The sequence below is a fragment of the Bombus terrestris genome, chromosome 8, assembly GCF_910591885.1.
Source record: "Bombus terrestris chromosome 8, iyBomTerr1.2, whole genome shotgun sequence".
NCBI lineage: Eukaryota > Metazoa > Arthropoda > Insecta > Hymenoptera > Apidae > Bombus > Bombus terrestris.
This window is the reverse complement of record NC_063276.1, coordinates 1,247,073-1,264,244: the sequence shown is the minus strand read 5'-3', so window position 1 is coordinate 1,264,244 and position 17,172 is coordinate 1,247,073. Positions and strand designations below refer to the sequence as shown.

The following is a 17,172-nucleotide window of genomic DNA, read 5'->3' as shown; positions in this document are numbered from 1 at the left end:
GCACCGGCCACCAAGCTTTCGCCCGTTATGAAATGGCGCCGTGTAGACGCGATATTGGCCGAGAATATGCGACGATGTCTCGAGGATGCGACCGCAGCTATCGATCCAAGTCCATGTAAAAAAAAGGTTGCCAGGTGACCACGGTGAAGGTGAAACCTGCTTGTTCTAAATATTCGATTTGATCGAAGTTGCCCGATCGTTCGCATCTCGAGCAACGCGGGCAATTACGGTGGTACTCGTTATCGGAGAAGTATTGCTGCCACGTGTTTATCAAACTACCAAAAGTAGCAAACAATTTCCGAAATAGTATTCTCTCGTACGTCGCGGAGTACGATAAAGCGGTCGGGTGTGAATTAGAGATAATAATCTGAAAAATGAAGCTGACGTCCGATAAGACGGTAACGGTGCAAACAATAAGCGTATAAAGCGATAAGGTCCGACTGAAAATAGTATTCGGGTCGTGTGGAAAGAAAAATAATTTTACCAACGAACAAACCCGACGATCCTTTCTCCTTTTTGTCTGATAGAGTTCCTACTTTTCCTGTAAGTTTCTATCTTTTGATATTCTCGTCGATAGTTTCGTATATTTAACCCGGAAAACGTGGCAAGTCCGAATACCGTACTACTGTTCACGGTACTGTACTGTACGCTATATATACGTAGAGGGGCTCTGGAAGTTAAAACGAAGAAACCAAGGAGAATGTAATATGTTACGAATAAGTTTCCGTTGTAAGAGAACCATATACGCTCATCGATAAATAACGTATTCGAACAGAGTCATAAATCCCGTGAATGACTCGTGGAATTATCGAGTCATCGATACTCAGCAATTTGTCAAGCAGTTTGCGTTTAATCCGTGGCGTTAATACCGACCGAGTATACGCGTGACGTGTTCTTTGAACGACGCACAAACGGGAAAAGACGCGTACCGCCATCTCTAGGCGGCTTGTAAAAGGAATCGTAAGCGGCTCGGTATCGCGCAAGCGCACGCTGCGTTTCAAAATTTATTTACAGCGAATCTTAAATTAATCATAAAGCGAATCTTCGATAATACCGAAACGGTGCGAAGATTTAATCGAAATTACAATGGTTTCAAATTGTCGATCCGGTAATGTTAGACGAGTTTATTAATCGAGCGTACAGACGTACGCGACTCGTGTCGCGTTTGATCTTCGATCCTCGATCTCTCGATCTCAGGTCATCGATCAACGTGGCGCTGCGTTGGATCGTTCGTCGTGTGTATCGCGTAGCGAGCACGCTCCGTGGATTAAGCGAAGAAAGGTTTCTTTAGAAACGTTATACTCGGAGCTGACAGTGCAAAATGGCACAAGGGCTTATTTAAATTCGATCGGAATTGGCTGGTTGCCTATTGACCAACTGCCACCATCAGCCGCATTGCAGTGACCTGCAATGTTGCTCTTCGTACATCGTATTCGCGCAACGCAAAGGGACTTTCGGCCGTCGTTACGCGCGTGTACGCTGGCGCACGAAAACGTTCGAACGCTCGCCATAGAAAATTAAAATTCGTAAAAATATTTGATTATTAGTCGCGTTTCGTTACGGAACCGATAAAATTTCAAAATTTTTCGTATTTTAAACACGTCATGTCTCTACGTTTCTACGACTGTTTGAATACTTTCGCGAGCCTCTGTACGTGCAATTTGTTTATCACCTATCGCTCGATTACTCTTTCGATGTTTTTACGCATGTTGCGTACCATGTACAAGCTTTTTTTACTTTCTTATTTATAAAAGGACGCATTCTTTGGGTCTTTCGAGCGTGTTGCGTGTTACGTCGTGCAGCTTTATCTTATTTCCTTATTTATAAAAGATTGCATTCTTCGCATCGTTCGAGTAACTTTGTCCGCTTTGAAAGTCGATCTTTAGCTTCCACCGATTCGATCGTTCCTTTCTTGACCATGGTCAAATTATAAATAAACACGCCAGCATCCAGCAGCAGTGGCGGTAATAGTAAGAACGGTAGCAGTAGCGAGCAACCCTTTGTATCTTCGGTTCCGTGCCATTAGCGACGTATATTTAAGTCGCTGTACATACTGTCGACGAAACAAAGCTCCGCAAATATCCTGAGGGACAAAAGGCTTACGTCAAAGAATAAAAAGGGTAAAAGGGTGCAAGAACGAGAGTGGATGAAAGCGGTTGGCGGGCGAACGAACGAGCGACACGCGCGATCGCTGATGCTACTCGCTCGGGGACACCTAACGGACTCTTTTCTCGTCCTTGCACTTGTAACCTATCAAGCCTGTATTTTCCGTCTTACGTCGCTTTTTAATTCCTACGCAATTACGCGTCTATGGTATCTGACGTTTTATTTCCTGATCATCGGCGAGATAAAGCGACGAAAGGAAGAAACGGTACAGAGGCACAAGAAATATTAATTCGTCGCGTGTACAGAACGATCAGCTTGATTCCCTGCTATGTAATATCTACGATCCATCGATAGTTCTTATTTACCGAAGCGTGAATCGAAACGAACAGCTTGATCCTACTGACAGCAATTAAATATTTTTTGTCGTCTCTTGAAAATTATTCTCCGCAACGAACGTCATTATTCTCCGTCTATTTCCTCTCTCTATCGGCGTTCGATCGCTGTCGGTCGAGCGACTCGAACTACCCCCGTGCTCCTTCCTCCATTCATCGACTCGACTCGTCTGAAACGCACAGTTTTCGAAAGAATCAAGCGAACAAATGCGTTCGTATTTGTAGCAACTCACCGTTCGGAAATACTTCTCCGATGACTAGCGTCTTTCTATATTTATGCAATAGGCTGTATGGAAAAATGTCGTTCGTCCTGAGATACGCAAGTCGATAGGGAGAACAATCGTCGGCTGTCAAAGTGAGCGACGAAAGTGGCCGCAGTTTCTACGTTTCTGTACGAATATAATTCCGTATTGCCGTTTGGTGATGGAAGTAGTCGCTCGAGCACCGTCCAATTATTTACAAAAGCGAAGAAATCCTTACGCAATCGTTTCGTCTACCGTGTAGGAAGAGTCGTGCGAGAAGTAACGTGTAGTAACAGATAGACGCGTAGATGGATGGATGGAGGGGAAAATAGGAGGAAGGGGGAGGGTGAAAAGGATCGACAAGCGAGAATAGAGGGGAACGAAAGAAGCCTTAACGAATAACGAAAGAATGGACATTATATAAATTCAAGGATACCGTGTACGATAGCGGATATCATATTCGTTACGATATTTCATTGAAGGTGTTATACGCGTGACGCAACCACAATTCGTTGCAACGTGTACATCGTGCGGAGCTCCTCGGACGTTAGCTGTGATAATTCGAAAAAGGTAGAACGTTGAAGGAAAGGAATAGGAAACCGTGAGAAACGGATCTCTTGAAAGCTGCTGGAATCGACTCGTACAAGATCGTCCGTGGCAACGTGACAGAGACGATGGTAAATTCTAAGGGAAATTTGAGAAACGTACTTTCGATTTATGGTATCGATCGATGTGGTTTCCGAGAGGCTCGAACGACTCTCGGGTAAATTCGTTCGAATCGTAAAGCGACGAAAAAATTAACGAACCAGAGTATCGCGAGCACGCTCCAGCGACCGTACTTCTCCTCTAGCTATTAGTCCACCGGTGTCGGTTTTTCGGCGTATCGCTTTATCCCACGGAACGTGATAGTTTTTATCCTCGATTCGTCTACGTTCCCCGTACCAATTTTTTCCGTGGCACCGACAGACTCCAAGCCAACGCGACGATTGGTTAATCGTAAGAAAGATAGACGAAAAAGGCCTTTGAATTTTTTTATCCATCGTCAGGATTGGATAACGGTAACTTTCTATTTGGAACAACAAACGTTTTATCGCGTACAGAAAACCGAATATCTCTTCGTCACTGCGTGACTCTGCAACGCGAACAGCAATTTGTATTTTCCTTAAGGAACAATAGTTGCTTCGATACGCGTACCTTGAGAAAGAGTAATTGGAGTGTACCTCGAGATTAGCAGCAAAATCGCACGGTACGATTAACGCTGTTTGTCGCCTCGATCGTCGACCGAACGTTGTTCCTTACGTAAGGCGGCCGAAAATAAAACAGCTAGTTCTCGAAAGAGAGAGGCAAAGCATACCCGGTTGGTAAAATCAGTTTGAAACATTTCAAATTCCGTTCAAATAGATCGTACGTCAATTTCCCGATTAAACACCAAGGCGATAGCTTGCTACAAATATATATATATCTATATATTAAATACACGTATATTTATATTTAAGTATTTATTATAAGCATATACCTTCTTAAGAAGGTGTGTTTTTCTTCGAATTTCTTAAAGTTGTAACATCTATGTGGAAGAGGAGCGAATTTTGAATCCCTTATCGCAGGAATAATGTATCGCGTTACGTTACGAGTCGATTGTTCGCTTTTGGATCTCTTTAGCATATACGCGTAATCGACGAAAAGAAGAAGGTCGGCTAATTAAGCGGGAATTGGCTGAACGCATAGAGTCGTACGATCGAGTCGAGAGGTCGAGTCGAAGTGGAAAGGAGAAGCGGAAGAGAGGACGAACCAGTGAAACGGAGCAAGCAATGATCCATCATCGCGTGTATCGCCGCAGCTGTTTTGGCAGTCAGCTGGTCCGGCCGATTCGTGTTCGTATCTTGTACTACGGGCTTTCGTGTCAGCCATCCTTCGCGCCGAATCTACGATAAGGCTGCGTGCATACCAAATTTTCCGAATCGTCCTCGCGACGATCCATTGTCCCTCCGTTGAGACAGATATTAAAGACCATTCTCCTTTTTTATCGAAAATTGTCGAGATCGACGAACGAGAAAGGAGAGGACTACGGCGACATTGTGGTAAAAGTTGCTTCGTATCGGTAAAAGCCGCAAGAACTTGTCCACTCTAGTTTCAGGCTAAACTTCTGTATCTCTAATTACGATTCTATCGATCCTTTCCATAGAATTTACAACATGCTTTCTAGTCATCGATAGTCACGTTTTCTCGATATCCTTTTGCTGCTTCCGAGTAACTCGGGCCCTTCTGCGCGGTAATTTAGCGAGCAATAACGTTAGCGAATCGATAAGCGAGAAATTGCAGATTGCGGATTTCTCTTTTATAATTTTACGATTTTACACGAAACCGGGTAATACGGGCCCCGTATAATACGTATCTGCCGCGTTATGGGAGGTCCCGCTTTGTATCCACGGGGTTGCCACCTGTCGCAATAAACAAATACGTAAATTAGGATCAAGAATATGACACGCGAGCGTTCTTTTTCTTCGATATCGCGTGTTGGTCGAAATACCGAAAGGCAAGCCTAATGGTAGGGAGATACGATGTGTCGAAATGCAAATGGGACCAGTTTTCCACAACTCGGCGGGATCTTGGATATCCATTATGCATGCAGCCTAAAATGCTCAGGCCGGATTGCGTGCACGTCAATGTCGAAGTCGGTGCTGGAATCGAAGCTTCCACGTTAACCGGAGCACGAGCCCCCATCGGCCAGATATGCAACGAGCAAGCTAGTAGCGTAATGGCCGAAAGGCCGAAAGGCCGAACGATGAGCACACGTCCACGTCTAAATTTAGATGCGCTCGTGCTGCTTACTTCCGCTTATTTTAGCTTAGGGGCCAACCGTTTCGGCCAAGGAACGTTCCATCCGTTGCTTTTCTCCTCGCCATTTCCTCTCAACGTCGATATCTCTCAACGATCGATATTTCCTACGTTCGAGATACAAAGTTTGCCAGGAAGATCGCGAACGAATTATACGTCCGACTCGCGGTAGCTTTTCTTTCGTTTTACGAACGGAGAAACGTCGAAGCGCGTTGGCGTTGCAAAGATGCTCGATGAAAAGCGGATTTGCTCATTTACGACAAGATACGTTTCGAAATTGTACGACCGCAGTTTCTGCCTCGTGAAATTCCATCGTGCCGTTGCGCAGTTCGATCGAGTGGAGTAGCGCGCAAGCGCGTGCGTGTTACCTCGTTTATGCATGCACTAATTTTCGCGATCAAGCTACGTACGCAAATTCCTTCGTCCCTCCTTTGGCCATTGTTTAGAGTTTTCATTAACGATGGTTCGATCGGTGACCGTTGCTGAGCTGTTGCCAGCTTATTGGTTACGAAATACGACGACATCGGAACGTCGCGCGATTCCAAGACACGGAATAACGCGAACAACCGAATTGACTTTTTCATTTTTCATATGTCCCCGCATCGACTTATTCCACTTATTTTCTCCAATTGTCCTTTAACGGCTGCGAGATAAGAGCGTCTGTATACGAATGGAACAATTTGCCGTGTTATTCGTCGCTCCTCTTTCATTCGCTGCTTTCTGCCGTTGTTCGCCAAATCTCTTAATCGCTCGAATATTTGCCGAACAACGAACTCTTCGAATTGGATCGGCGATGATCGAGCACGAGGACCTATACTACGCGCGACTCGTCTCGACGCTGAACGATTATGTAACGGCTATGCGTCACAAAATGCCGACACACTGTGTCTACATATCGGCGTGGTACTGGTCGAACCGCGAGACGAGCACGAGCAACCGCGATCGTGTCGCAACAAGCGCGAGCGCTAATAATTCTGCCGTTTAACCTTGAACATCGATTAAAGTATCCTTCGTATCGGTACACCTCTCGCCGTCGAAACAGCGTTACATATAGATATTACTACATGTGCACGCTGTTTGCCATATGCCTTGAACCGTGCATAATCGCTTAGGATCGATGCAACAAATCAGAGGTGTTTACTCGAACGTTTGCAATAGTTGAACGAGTGGTCGGCTTCTGCAGGCTGTATTGCGCATTTGTAGGTAAATCGGCCGATGTATTTGCGTAACATTCGTCGAAAAATTATTTTCCATCGATTCGCTCATGCACGAGACTAATCCAATCGTTCGAATACGTTTTAGGTATCGATCGAGTATTATACCGAGTTAATACGCTCAAGTACACTCGTACGTTCGAGGAACGTTAGGTTACAGGGATGTTACGTAATTATTTACGATATCGTTCATCTAACCACGGAAAGAAATCGTAACGATGACAAAGCTTTATCTCGATCGAATCGCGATATGCGTTCACGAGTCTCGAAACACTTTCATAGACGCCTATACGCATATACGCTCGCGAATGTTATCTTTTGGACGATTCGAAAGGAAGGGATGGATGGATCGGTTGGAATTCCGAATGCGCGAGGCAGTAGAAAAGGGACGTCAGTGGCGAACAAATTCGACTCGATTTCGAGACGGATTCGACGCGTAACCGAAGAAACCGGCGAAACGCCGGAACAACGTTCGCGTATTTCGCGATATCACGTGGATGCAGAAACGCTCGTATAAGCAGCGCACTCGTGAGCAAACAACCTTGAGCGTATTATCCAGTTCTTCCACGTCGTCGTCGTTGTCGTCGTTGTACAGGCTTGGACGAAATATTAGAACATTTTTATTATTCTCCGGTTGGCGATGCAGTCGTAATCTTCGGCGATAATGTACGCACAATTTGTTCGTTGATTGCCAAACGACCGCAAGATCGCGGCTGAATCGGTCGATACGATATTCAGCTGCGATTCTTTCTTTCATTTGTATAATACGGTTAAGGTTACGCTCGACTGTCGCTGAATATATTATACTTAATTTCGAGATTCTTCGGATCGATTACATCCGTTGCTGACCGTACGACAAAGCGTTGACCGTACAGTGTCTCAATGGCTGCGAAAACTATTTGCACACCGATATATTTGAACAGTGTCCATTTTTCCGCTAATTTCTTCATCTGGATAGGGTGCAAAAATACGTATTTCAAGGATCAATGCCGCGCTTGAATTCGAATAGATGTTGAAATAAGGGGTTGTAAACAGAGGATAAAACAAACGAATAAATAGAGAAACGATGCACGGCTAGATAAGAAGTTACGTATGTACATCGGCGACGATAGATGCACGCGCTATACTAATACGTTGATGCGACGTACACGCTTGTTTTTGAGTCATCGCGTCTCAATGCTGAAACATGAACGGAGGCAACGCGACTATCAAGGGGTCGTGCGCACTATATACGCACGTATGCGTATAAGATTATCTATCTGTATATCAACACGCATACATGTACATATACGCGTACATACGCGCCACAACGTATATCTCTTCCCATTTTTGCTTCCATTACATTCGTACAACATACGTCGTATAGCTTCCGCTTGTATTTTTACACGCACACGCGTGCCCCGTCCTCCATCTTCCATTTTTATCTTTTATCAACTTCTCTACCCTCGATCGTTTTTCAAACGAACTCTGTCCGAACCCCGTGGTAATCGCGAGTTCGAGATCGTATTTTCAGATGAACCGCTTTTTATTCCTAATGGCTGGATTTGGGCACAGGTGAGACAACAGATTCAGATTTATCAATAACTCGCTTTACGTTTACGATCGCGATGAAACATCGAATAAGCCACAAAGCATCAAATAGGACGACACGTAAGGTTTACATCGGGGTATTCGAGACTTTGTTTACGTCCCTGCGGTACAAGTCCCGCCTCTCGCTCTTCCATCCACTTGCTCATAGTACGTCATCGAGCCGTATCTCGCATACATCGTTCGAACTCGCTTTGACTCGCGCCGTTGGTTTGTCCCTGACGCACTCTCTCTCTCTCTCTCTCTCTCTTTCTCCGCGATCGCACGTGTACGTGCGCGAAACTGAACGTGTGCGCGTGGACGACTCCTGTATCTCCTTCGGTCGTATAGTAGCGTTTCGCTCGATGTGGCTCCGATGGAGTAGTGGTCGGGTAGCTTCGCCGCGGCGCCATCGATCCCTTTTGCGCGCGTGCTCCGACTCTGTCGCGCTCGTTCCCAGACGAACAGCGGACACGGACACCGGCGCGCGAGAACGCTACCACATACACACGTCGACGCGTCGACACAGAACGGAATAGAAGCGGTAGGTGCGCACACATCGCGCGGGTACATATATGTCCGCGTGGACTTCGCCTCGTCTCGCCGCTCTTCGCCTCTCTTCGCCTCTCTTCGCCTCTCTTCGCCTCTCTTCGCCTGGTCTCGCTTCGTTTCGTCCCACCACGTTTCGCCTTGCCTCGCCACGCCGCACCTCCGCGCGCTACCAGCTTCCTCCCACGCCTGGGGGCCGGGGACCATCGCGGAGCGGCCATTCCTTCAGCGAACTTCAGACAGCGCGCATCATACGTCGTATTCACACGCCGCGCAATCGCAGTCGGAAACGTAACACACAGCCGACCGTAACCGTAACCACGCCTTTTTCTAAAAACAAATAGCCGGTTGTGTCGCGTACGCTCGTTCGAAGCCGACGGAACGAGTAACCGAGAAAGAAGCGGCAAAGTGCGAAGAGAAAGAACGACGATCTGTTTTCGAGAGATCACGGCCGAGGGACGTGTTGAATCGAAGCAAAGTGCGCGCGACAACTTTTCCGTTCGTTTAACTGCTATCGTATAAACGAACGACGTAGCAACTAATACTCTCGCCTCGTCGGCCGTGACATGTGCTTAACTTTGTGTTAATCCAGATACACTATTTAGGGGCATTCGTCTTTGCGATGCGATACGGGTAATATAGTAGCGACACTACGTGTACTACATACGTGTTTGATTTGGTTGCGTGTTCGGTGAAATACGAGGAAGGATAGTGCGGAACAGCAGAAAGATATACGGAGAAAGAGAAGGAATACAGAAAGAAAGGAGTGAGAAGAAAGAGGGTGGGTAGGGGAAGAAAGAAGGGAAAAATAGAAATAAAAATAAAAGTGCGCGGTGGGTAGCAGTGTGGAATCGAAGATCGCCCCAGTGTGTGCTAAGTGACTCGATAGTGGAGGAGGAAACTTTATCTAGGGTTCATCGGCAAACGGTACCCCGGTACTCCGGTGCTCGGTCTGGCTGCTCGCGCCCGTTAGTGTGCCGTTTCTATCCGTATGTGTGTTGTGCATAAACTCGAAACTTCCGATGTTCTGATCACGTCCTGTTGCGTGCAGTCGCTCCGTGTCACCCGCGTAGTGCCGAATCTATCGAAAATCAGGAGGAGTCGTTCGCCGAGGTGAGGTTCAAAGTGCGCGGCGAACATCGTGACCGGGCCGAGTGGACGGACCGGGGAACGAGTTTAACGAGCAACGACAGCAGACGAAAACGGAGTCGAAAAGATTTTTGGTGTAACCTACGAATTACCGTTAAAACATTCGCGTTAAAAGATTCAACGACTTCATCGAGCGACCGTAGTCGCACCCATAGGAATCCATATAGCGGAAGAAGATGTTTCGCGCGTTCGGCGCTGCGCCGGCTGAGACACCTTCAACCGCCGACATCTGGACTACCACGTTTCCCAATAAAGGTGCCCATATTATGTATTTGTCGAGTATACAACTTGTCGTAGGTTAGTCGCCGTGTTGAACGAACGATCGTTCATACTCGCTCCTTCCACGAACGAGACTAGGCTCGTGCGTCGTGTCGTGTGTATGGCGTTCGAAGGTTCTCTCGAATTTCGCAAAGAGGCCGCGCGGGGTGATCACGGGTTCGGAGCACGGTGACGCAACCACACTCCGTGCAGCCTGCCCGTTTTCGGCTCGAGCCGAGAGTTCGTCGACGCGTGTCCCGCCACGTGATCGTACCTCGCACCCGCGTAGCCGCGCATCCTGCCTCGCGCTCTTCGTCGTCGCGAGCGCTACGTTTCTTTTTTTTTTTTCACCGCTCTTTTTGTCTCGAGCTAACCCCCTTAACGTTGCGTAGATCCTTCGCGACTATTCCCTTTCGAACGAGTTTCTTTTTAATCTCGTAACGAGTATAGACGCGTGCTTTAATTTCTGTAACTACGATAGGAGTAGAGAAGAGACGGTATATTACTAGAGGATATCAAACGATAACGTGTTGGAAGTAAGGGAGCGGAAGTTGATAAACAACGTCAAATATATATACCGTATATACACATACATAGCTTTCAATGACGATTCATCGATGACTGTGCCCGTCGTAACATACAAATATTTTCCAAGCAAGGTTGAAACATAGCGTTCGAAAATTTCCATTCTGTCCTTTATTCTTTTTTCTTTCTTCTTATTTATGTAATTTGACGTAGAAAATGCGCTACTTTGCTCGTCCATCGATGACCATGATCATCGACATTACGTTTTGATGGCAATTGCCGTCTTTTCAAGTACTTTCGAATTAGAATAACCGAAAGAGAAATCATTGCTATCTTCGAACGGCGTTGAATCGAACAAGTCGATGATGGGTGATGACAATCGTGATACCAAACGCACGAATGTGTAGGTATGTATTTACGCGTGCACGTGGCAAAGAGGGATGTCCGTGTCACGCACGCTTCTGGTATCGTAATGAATCGTTTTGTGTCGTATCGTGCCTGAACGGTCTCCATTGTGGATTTTCGCGAAACAACGTCCTTTTAAAGTTTAAAAGATTCGTCCCTCAGGTACGTCAGGTGCCACGCACCTGTTTCACACTCGACCGGAGGAAACCACGTACGCACGTTATAATAGAAACGAATAGTATTCCAGATTTTGCGAGACACGTTAATGTTACGTTTACTTAGTACGATCGTTCGTCTTTCATTTACGTCATCTCGTTTCTATTCAAATCGTGTGACTCGATGTTCGTGCTAACGCGTGTTAGAATTGTACCGTTATACTCAATTTTCAAGATTTTGCTCTTGAATCGTTGCGCGTAAGACGGATATTCGTGAAATCGTACAGGTACAATATCGATTCGTAGCGCGAGTCGCGATTTTTAGCTCACCCTCTATTTCGCTCGCCGATAGAGTGCCTTGACCTGGCCTGACCCGCACAATTTCACACTCTACCCCTCGGGAAAACCTCTCCCTGCTTGTACTTCGTGTTGTAATGCATTTTGATCCAGGTTGCCTACCCTTTCGCGCCTTCTTTCGCCTTGTTTCTTTGGTAACGCCTCACCGCGGATACTTTTCGTTTCCTTTTTCCTCCACCATCTTTTATTCACGCCGTAATTATTTCAACATTTTACGCTATCGTCGCGCTATAGTTTAAACGTTCAGGTACAAGAAACAAAGAACGATCGAGATCGAGATACCATCGTCGAAGAACCGTATCGTTTATCGTAAACGAGTAGATAGACGGAGAGACCATAGAAAAATTCCTCGTTCTTTACGTCGAAAGATTACGTTGAAACAAACGAACGTAATCTTTCCTCGCAAGCTTTTCCCTTTGATGTTTTCTGTTTTCCGAGAACGCGCACGAAATCACGGCGGTTTTCGAAAAAAGTTGGATCAGTTCGCGTTTCTCTGTATTATTCCGTGTGTACGCGTATCGCGATATTTGAAATCCTGAGAATTATTCTGGCGGATGTTGTTCCATAGGTCAAAGCGAACGCGTTAGATTCCAAGCGTTCAAAGGTCTGGTAACAGTAGGGTAGTCGATTCGATGAGAAATATGCAAAAGGAAGGGGATCGTACCGACCTTAACTGAAACCTTTGCTGTTCTAGCTGTATATGTAATATCGAGCTATCGTAAATAGACGATCCCTTGCCCATCGAATGTTAGACCCGATATCTACGTTACGCACGAGCTATCGTTACACGAACGTTTGACGATTCATAGTTGGTTCTTTCGCGTTGAACAAAATGCCCCTTTCTCCTTTACGCTGTTTCTCAACACTTGTCCCTTGTCGCAACAGCCTCGACCGACTTTCGAAAACGAGACGGACATCGTGATCGTTCCTTGCAACGTTTTGGCTAGTTACGATCGGGTCGAACCCACTGTCGAACGTCGCGAACACGAACCTGTGGAAAACGAGCCGTTGTTCGTTGACGAACTTTGTTTCTTCGACGGTTGACCGATCGTTCAAAAATAAATCGTAGCAAGCCGAATTTTTGCCAGATGGGATCTTTCGACTCACGCCCGTTCGCGTCTACCGACGAATCGAGTTACATCATCGAGCTTTTTCCCCCTGTTTGTTCGCACGTGTGTTTTTCTCGACTCGAAGGTTACAATTAGAGATTCATCCGTTTCCAGAAACTTACATAGCAGGTATACTTACCTCTGACGTTGCTGTATCGTCGATCGTATTTCGCATTTCCGTTATCTCGTATTCCTTTGGTTCACTCGGCGATTACGGCGTTACGTAAGTAACAATGAATAATTATATAACTCGTACGTTTTAGTGCACGTGTCGTGCATAGGCAAAAAGAATGGTAGCGTTCGAAGTCTCGGACGTTTCATCGATTACCTGTATCGCGATTATCGACGGTGTGATTATGATTTTACGTAATTTTACCAATAATAATAATAATAATAATAATAACAATAATAATAATAATAATAATAACAATAATGATAATAATAATAATAATATAACAAAACGATATTACAAAAATGATTGGATAATTGTCCCAAGAGAAATTAACGCTGATTTTTCGAATCTTCCGACGAACTCTTACGTCGTCCACGATTTTACGAAATACGTGTTCCTTTCGCGAGCCAACTATGGATCGTAATAAACCATGCCATTATACGAACTCTTGTTTCCGTCGCTACCAACGGCAGCGGCTTGTTCCGCAAGAAAGTTGGTCGTGTCATCGCGTTTCCATTGATGCGCGAACAAGCGAAATGTTTCGGTGAATTCGTGATCAGCTGGATGTATGCACCTTGCATTACCGTTGACCTCTTTTTGCGTAAACCGTAACTTGGAAATCTACAGATCTACGACCTACATCCGAACAACTTGCCTATACGCTTTGGAAAGAAAGAAACGCGTAGTTTAATACATAAAACGTATATATATCTACGGTTTTGCGAGTAGGATATTCGATGTTATCGCGAAAGACCGATAAGATATCGATTTCCTTCTTTAGCAATAACGCCAATGTTTCTGTTTCAACATCTTGATAATAAGGCCGCGCGATTCAGCGAACCGATCGTGTAATCAAAGCGTTTTACTCGACCAAGTTTTCCATAATTTCTCTGCCGTTTCGTTTCGTATAGCTTTCTTGCAATTCGTTACAATCGCATCGTGCGAAACGTGCACGAAATACGTGTACGATATTTGCAACAGTAAATTACGTTTTGGATTGGCACGCAGAGCGGCGTTCTGCTAACGCGATTTCCAACCTTTCTCCCCCGCATTTTACGCGCGAGTTTTTGGAGCAAAACGAACAGATCTATGCCACACACACGCGCGCACATATGCATCGACGAACGCTGACGTTACAGCAGCGTCATGTAAATATTAACCACATATTAGCACACGATATTTACTTATCAATTTACGCGATTCTTTGCTTATTTATTACCTCTATATTTTCGCTTTTCAAGTATTTAAAACCTCTGACAAATACAAGTGGCAAACTCTAATCACGACGAATTATATAGCAGTCGAATTAACATATATGTGTGCATAATATTGTTTGTCGTTAGAGTAGATATAACGTTTTTACAGATCTTAACAATTCCCTTCCTCGTGCTATTTATTATCACGAAGGAAGAATTATAATTGAGCGTAGCCGGGCCAATTAACGTTGAATCGTTTTATCGCATAATTTCGCCGATTAATGTCAACCCGTACGACTAATTGGATTTAATTTATGCGAGTAAAAGCGCGCTACTTTTCCACGAATCGTGATATATTTCGAGTGTGCGAGTGGCATCGATCGGCCCGGCGAAAACGAAAAAATATGGAGAAGGAAGTACAAATATACGTGGAACGTGGAACAGAAGCGCGAAGCAAAGGTGAAGAGAATTCGTCTGGATGGAAATTTCCATGCGTCGAGTTCGGCGCTAGTCGACTGGTGGTTTCGCTGTCAGCGTCGATAGCGTCGACTCGTACGTTTTATGCGTTATCGAGCGATTTTTCTTCGACGGTATATTCACTTGGAGATAGAAAAAGAAAAAACGGAATCAGTTAAAAGGCAAGATAACGACAAGACCGAGAGAAAGAGGGGAAAAAGTTATCGGGGGTGAATCGTAAGCGAAGCAGGTACGGGCTACGCATGTCAACTGGAGGGCATTCAACTATCGATCGCATAGTTTCAGCCACCCTCCTGTAAGCCGGATCCGACCTTTTCGCTCTCTCTCTCTCTCTCTCTCCTTTTCTCCCCTTCTCGCGTTGCTCACTTTTTCCTCTTTCCACGCTCTCCTAATACTCTGCTACTTTTTCCACGCAAGAAAATAGAAATTTGGAGAAACCTCTCGGTAGAACGTGCCTCTCTCGACGATTCTCGTTTGTCGCGTTTCAGTTGACATTTGTACCAACTTCTCGGACACCAAATTGATCGACTCCTCGCTTTCGAAAAGTTGGCAATTTCAAAATCTGGCTACTCAGTATCCTACATCTTCGGAAAACAACGTATTTATCTCGACGAATTTACTTATCGCGAATAGTCGCAAATTCCAAGATAGATTCCAAAGAGTGGAAACGTTCTTGGTCGCTCTTTTTCTTCGCGTTTCAATTTACGACCTCGATCCGCGCACCTTCTGCCAAACTGTATATACGACTCGTACGAGAAATCGCAGCCTGGAACGTATCGTCGACCGGTCAGAGGCGAACTCGCGTTTTCACGCGTAAAATTGAGAGTTGCCCGATCCTGCATAGAGCACGCGTTACTTTCCGCGTAGAACAACCTGTCAAACAGCGTTGTTAATAAACTATGCGTAAACGAATCGCAGAGCGCCGGAAGTAGGAGAAAGCCGAGTCAAACACACGGACACCCGGACGGAATCGCTGCCGGAGAGAGGGTCGTGGAAACCCTTATATGCGGGCCAGCTGATCGGCCGACTCGACGCACGTGCACGCGACGCGTACATGTCTGTATGCGTACTACGTCCTGGGGAGTAGCACGACCGGGGAACGGCGTATACGGCAGCCAAGTGCGTTTCGTTAACGACGCACGAGTAGTACCGGGCCATTTAAATTTAGCCTGGCTCCTCTCTTTCGCCCACCCCACCTCATTCGAATCTTCCCCCAAGCCTCGTCCCCTCCGTTCGGTCCCCGGAATTACCCGCATCCCTCCGCTCTACTAAGGTTTTTCGACGGTTGCGCACCTATTACCGAATTACCATTGTTTCCGACCGGCATTTTTTAACGCCTCTTCTTGCCGACGATCGACGTTCTCAGAATTCGAATTTTTAGACGCGCACGCTCTTGCTCGCGAATTGTACGTACGTCGGAGATAGAAGAATCATCTCGCCGATCGTCGTCGAAATTCGAATTTCAAACGTTGAGCGGTAGATAGAGACGCGTAGAGACGCGGTACTAGTCGAGCATGGTCTAGCAGTTCACCGGTTTGCTCGCGAGGACCGGAATAGAATCGTAACGGAGCGGATGCACGGGGCGCTTGCATTCCGTAGATAGCAAGTCTTTTTCTATTTCGAACGATGCCTAGCGTTTCTGAGGCGTTAACCGTTCGACGCGAACCAGATTTCGTCCAAATTTAGGATACGAAACCGGCTCGACGAAAAAAGAAAATCCGTCCACGTTTATACCGTTAATCGGATGTTTCTTCCATCTAAAAGGACATCAAATCGATTTCTCTGACGAGAGAAACCAAAGATGCTTCGGTAAATGTCTCGCTCGTGCGGATTTTTTGGTCGCTGCTTTCTCATCGACTACTTTTGCTTTCGCTGCACGACCGATCAACGAAACGGAGCTCGGTAGGCAGGAACCTGCCAAAAGTGGAAGGGATCGACTGTGGCCAGTTAACGAGGCGATAGGTACCTCTACGTGTATGCAACGCGTTCAAATATTTTCGTGAAGCATCGTGCGTCATCGTCTTGCGGGGAACGACGAGTTTCTCTCGGAGCGACTCGTATAATTCGCGTACCAACGAAATCAAGGAATTCGTAAAGAACAGAATTCGTTCGAAGCTGGCGAGCTTGGTTTCTGGAAGGCTCGTATAAAAACAGAGCAGCGTGTGACTGGAAAGAAGAAAGCAACGTAACTCGGTAATATTTATAACTACGGAAGGAGCTGAGGAGTGACGAGGATAAAGCGAGAGAGATAACGAGGCTATATGTTTCTGCGGTATTTGAGATGCAGGGTCAAAGATTGCGTAAAGTGCACGGCGATTGTTCGGGCAAAACGCGTTCAACGACGCGTATAATGTCGCGATAAACGTCTACGTAAATATCGAATTTACGTGGAATTCGCCTTTAATCTTAAACGCTCGACTGGATCGTTTCGCGTTCTACTTCTTCTGCGATTATTAATTAGTTAT

The 17,172-nt window shown here is 45.9% G+C and overlaps 1 protein-coding gene and 1 long non-coding RNA gene across 3 annotated transcripts in view; one reads left to right on the top strand and one right to left on the bottom strand.

Annotated features, from left to right (window-relative positions):
• Positions 1 to 17,172, top strand: part of LOC100650364 (cytoplasmic polyadenylation element-binding protein 2) — a 56,765-nt gene that overhangs the window by 15,015 nt on the left and 24,578 nt on the right. The window lies entirely within an intron of this gene.
• LOC105665985 lies at positions 974 to 7,873 on the bottom strand. Of its 2 annotated transcripts, XR_007224973.1 has the most exons (4): positions 5,986 to 7,873; positions 2,732 to 5,178; positions 2,472 to 2,668; positions 974 to 2,083 (listed from the first exon to the last, which is right to left on the bottom strand). It is a non-coding gene; the product is annotated as an uncharacterized LOC105665985 (long non-coding RNA). The 2 variants fall into 2 exon arrangements; XR_001098909.3 differs by lacking the exon at positions 5,986 to 7,873 and having other exon boundaries at positions 2,732 to 5,950.